This window comes from Branchiostoma belcheri, unplaced genomic scaffold (genome assembly GCF_001625305.1).
Source record: "Branchiostoma belcheri isolate BF01 breed outbred unplaced genomic scaffold, Haploidv18h27 scaffold8, whole genome shotgun sequence".
Taxonomy (NCBI): domain Eukaryota; kingdom Metazoa; phylum Chordata; class Leptocardii; order Amphioxiformes; family Branchiostomatidae; genus Branchiostoma; species Branchiostoma belcheri.
This window is the reverse complement of record NW_017804464.1, coordinates 2893136-2898229: the sequence shown is the minus strand read 5'-3', so window position 1 is coordinate 2898229 and position 5094 is coordinate 2893136.

Below are 5094 nucleotides of genomic sequence, written 5' to 3'. Positions count from 1 at the left end.
ACGATCGCAGTCTATTTAGTTCCCATGCAGACTACGTATTTGTAGATCAATACTAGATCTTGTCAGAGTGTCAAGATAATCTTAAGACAGGATACAGTCTTACCGATACGATCGATAAATCCTTAAGCTAGATGAACATGTCTGCAAATAACCCGGCCCAATAATCGATGAGTGGGTCAGGAAGGCCATGTCACTTCTTACACCGACAGAGTCAATGGTGAAAAGAGTATGGCTGTCGTGGTGTGCACAGGCCTAGGTCGAACAGTTCCGTTTTTGATTGAAAAAAAAAGAAGGAAAACCAGATACAGAAAGGAAAAACAAGAGTTTGAACTATTTTTTTCTTAAACTTTTTCAACGGTACCGAGACTTAAGCAGAGGAAAGGAGACAGAAAAATGGTGTGTCCAGCTACCCACGACAGGTTACTGTCCTTATATATACTAACCTAAATTCACCTGTGAACTTCACGGTGTAACCATTCAAGATGGCGGACATTACTTACGTCATAGTCATGTGAGGGCAAACATTCCATAAAGACGTAGATCTTTCTTTTACATATGTCCAGTTGTAATTATCACTATATACCATCTGTAGAACTATAAGTGACCATACGGAAGTCTCTGTTGAGTCAACAAAGTTTTGCCGTCACCAAATAAGAGCCCATGGTATATCCCGGATTTTACCTCAGACGACCTCAGTAAAACATCCCAAAATAGCAACAGATGATGATGCCTCTCGCCGGTCACATCCTTCCGATCGTCAGATATGATTTACCTACGCAGCGATCTGCACACCCCGAGCCGTCACTCAACTGCTAATACAGAACCTCACAAGCAGCGCAGGGTACAATCATGCGATCTCTGGTCGTTATAATAATAACAGCGTGTCATGTGCAGCGGCAGTGATAGCTTTGAATGTTTCAAAATGCCAGTACACTATCATCAAAGTTAGCTGATGAGCTTACTGGGGCTTAGGTCACTTGTTCCAAACAGTGTGGAATGGATATGGCAGCTGACGTTATGTGTTTCTGAATGTTCTGTGCTTCTTTTCATCAGCAAAGGAGGGAATATTACTACCCTTTCCCACACTTAAGAACGCTGATAAAGTTAGTGTCCTGATGTAGGCTCATCACAGACATTCCCGTACCATCCCGCTATGTCTGCCGTGTACGTGCCGGTCGGTGAGGCGGTGAAGGTCGGCGTTGAGCCATAGATCCTGCCAAATACTTGACTCCAAAACTACTTGGGGGATTCCAACGATTCAAACCCAGCAAAACTAGTACCGTATAAAATGTAGTATAATGTTAGACGTACTCTCATACCATTGTATGAGCGAAACGTGCATACTAATTGCAATAAACTTTCGTACTTTCGAATATACCTGAGACAATGGGTGGGAGGGGTTTGGTCGTGATGTGGGAGACTAAACCTAACCTGACCCCAATCGTAAGTCTAATCCTAGCCCTGAATAATGATTCCAGCCCTAACCCTAACTCTAATACCAACCCTAACCCTAACCCTAGCTCTAAACATCTGACCTCTCACGTATGTGGCAGCTCAAGGATTTAGCTCAACATCGGGTTGTTTCTGACTGGGGTCGCGACCTTGGCGAGACGGGCGATCGGTTTAGAACTGTCGGCAGGACCTGTCTGGGAAGCTCCAAGCAGACGCTGGAAGCGAGAAAGATCGCAACGTTTTCTGTCCGTAAAAGGAAGATTTTCTTTTTAACATCTGCTTTGAGATTATTGCCTTCATGCGGAGGTGTGAGGGGGTGTGTGTCTCCGGATGATAAGAAATGTAGACAGGTAGAACATTCGTATACTATAAACTTTTTCCCACTTTGCATGAGATTTTTGGTCCGTACTACATGCCATGTCTGTCTAAAGTGTGTATCTTTGTTATGCGTAAATCCGAGCATAGTTGTTCACTGGCGCGGGTAATACATGTATAGTCGAGATATGATTTGCTATAATTACTAACCCTTCATGTCAAACCTGTGCCGGCCTGTGTCCCCGGGCTGAGAATAGCGCCACAATCCTCAGGCTCCAGGCGAGCCGTGGCCCGCTTGTCTGTACTACTGACACCGTTCCCACGGGAATGGGGTTGCGGAGAAATGGAAATGTCATTATGAAGAATGGTTAAACTTAATCTTCCAACACATAAGAAAATTGGGACTTACCCAAGTTACTAGAGCTTGCCCGCTAGGTGTCGCTCTTCATATTTTGACCCTCCGTCTGTCAACTTTGACGGTAAACATTAACAACTCGGTCATGACGGAAGACAACATAACAATGTCATGTCGCACTGATCACAAGTATTATCCGATCCAGCGATGTGCATACAGCGACAGTATACCATTGCACTACAAATATCCCAGTTTGGGATTTCTTCCAAGAACAATTCGATCAGACAGCCCTTTATCCGCTACTTATATCGTATTTATATCTCTTTTCTACAGTCTTACATGATTCTGTACTTGTAAATGTTTGAGCTGGGGATCTTCTGTTTTATTTACGAAAAGACCTCCGCTTGCCGGTACACAGACTATACAAGGAAACTGGGGAATCCGCATTTCCTCTTTAGGACGACAAAACTTCGTCTCAGACATCCCCTGTCACTAGCCTCCGTAGCAGGCTTATAGTACTGGGGGTTTGGTGATCTTCGGCTTTTTTCTGATTAGCCCAGTTCAAAAACGGGGGTAATTCAACTAGGCCGGCTATGTTGTCTATACGCAATCAGAAAATAGCACATGAAAGCTTCCAAAAACCATGAAGACCCCTCAAACCCCCACTTTTTGGCATGCTATGGAGGCTACCCAGTCACCACCCTCCGCTAACCACGTGACCCTCAGCCAATTACGTCACAGGTTCAAGTTGGCAGACGACACACAGACATTAGTCTAGGGAATCTCCCGGATGTGAGGGGGTTTTAAGACGTTACTGTTTCCTTAGCGTGTGAGCTGTTCTTGAGGAATCTTACTCTGGCATCTTGTCAAGACGGGTGTCTTACTCGGGCTCCGACAGGATATGTCAATATCAGGTTCTAACTGGAGGCTCTGTTTTGAGGACACGATTTATGATTCATTTTGCTATTGTTACATGCATGTTTAATATTCTGTGGGAACATAATGGATATGCTGTTTTAAAGAAATATCTTTTAGTAGGTCATATTATTCCCATATCCTTCGAATGCGACCATATATATGAGACGTTCTGTCCACAATACACAATACGAGGTTCGCGCAGACCTGTGCCGATGTGCCGATCTTGACGTCCAACAGGTGATGCGGTGAGTGACAAAAATACGTCACTTCCGGTTCCGGGGGTGTCGGATTGACGCGTGAGAAGAGTCTGTTGTGCCAACACTGTGTGGTGTTTGTTGGTGTACGTCGTCTAATGTCCTGGTGAGACTAGTAGGTATGTTTCGCTATCAAGCCTCGCGAATTCTGAGAATCGTGATCTTTGCAACAATGCTAAGGATACTTGCGTCGCTGCTTCTTTTAAGAACGCTGCAACCCTGCCAAAAGTGGTTCAAGGCCCATGGGATAATCGTCAAGCCTTCCGACATTGAATAGTAAAGACTGACGCAATTGGGATATTTGTGTACATTTGCCACATTGTGGCGAGGTCAGTAAAAGTAACGAAGTGTTCCTGGGCTCACCCACACGGATGTGTACCTATATAAACAGCATTGTCCTTTTTCTACTTCAATACAAACAAACCATTTTTCTGTCTGCCACTTTCCAATGTCTATGGTTATCGTTGTGTATTACTGGTCAGAGCTTTCACTCAATAAAGAAACTTTAACAGGGTTGTTTATTGACTTTAATGTCAACTGATGACGAATAAAAATGTGTTTAAGAAAAAAGGTCGTCATCAGAAGAAAGTACTAGTACCATCTTTAGTCATAACATGGCATCCAGTCTTTGCGTGGTGTATACTCTTCCAAGAATCTACTTCCATAACAAAGCCGGCAGTCACTAACACGCGCGCGTCAGCACCATACGTCACTACTGTTTACTCTCAACACCTGTCGTCTGCAAATGCCAGAGGGGGTGGTCGTCATGGTTACCAACATGGCGGAGGTGGTGAAGCCTTTGATGTGGTTAGAGATGAAAATAGACTCGCAAAAAAAGGATCAGAGTCACGACATCTGCACTTATGACAGCTTGAGAAAATCCATATTGTGTCTTAGTCATCGTAATTTTGAAAAATTAAGGACAATCGATAGCCCCAGCTTGGATCAAGGACATTATGTACAGAAACAAACGCTAATGTTCACGTAGGGCCCCATTCCCATTCATTGGGATAAAATTGTCCGGATTGATCCGAATTGATTCGCTTTGAGCTGGCTTCGATCCTGCTCGAAGCAGGCTCGAAGCAGGATCGAAGCAGGATCAAAGCCGAATCGAAGCGAATCAATTCGTCTCGATCCGAACAATTTTATCCTAGTGGGAATGGGGCCTAAATGGATGATGTCATTAATATCCACTAACACATCATCATTTATAATAATAGCCAAGTCTTTAGTCACGACAAAATACAATTCAAACAGCCGTTACAGAAACGAGAAGCCTTCCTTTGTTCACAGAACTTCGGCGGAAGTATGAATAGTGCATCTCCAGGTCAGACCTGGCTTTGTTGGCAAAAATGCCCGGCATGTTTCGGCAAGATGCCACATGTCACGTACCGCTCGGGCCATGCACTGTGATAAATGTGTGTGTATGGAAACAGATACTTCCTTGTTCTTTTTCTCAAGGCCGTTATATAACGTTATATACCACATCCGTATTCAATCAGTTTTGAAGAATATCATGATGTGTCCGTTCTTCAATGTTTGACTTTGAATTTTTCGAAAGCTCTTTTCCTGACTCAAAAGTTTAATCACAAAAAAAAGAATCCTCCTGTTTGACAGGAAGTTCCAATATGTGGACCCCCCCACACACACACACACACACACCAACGGACACTGGTGCGTGTTTGACCTTGACTTTACAAGAGTGAGTCAACTTAGCGAAAGGAAATATTCGTAAGAGTCAGGAGAAACGTCAACAACAGTGCCAAGGGCACAGTCAGCGTCTGGGCGGCGTTCAACAAT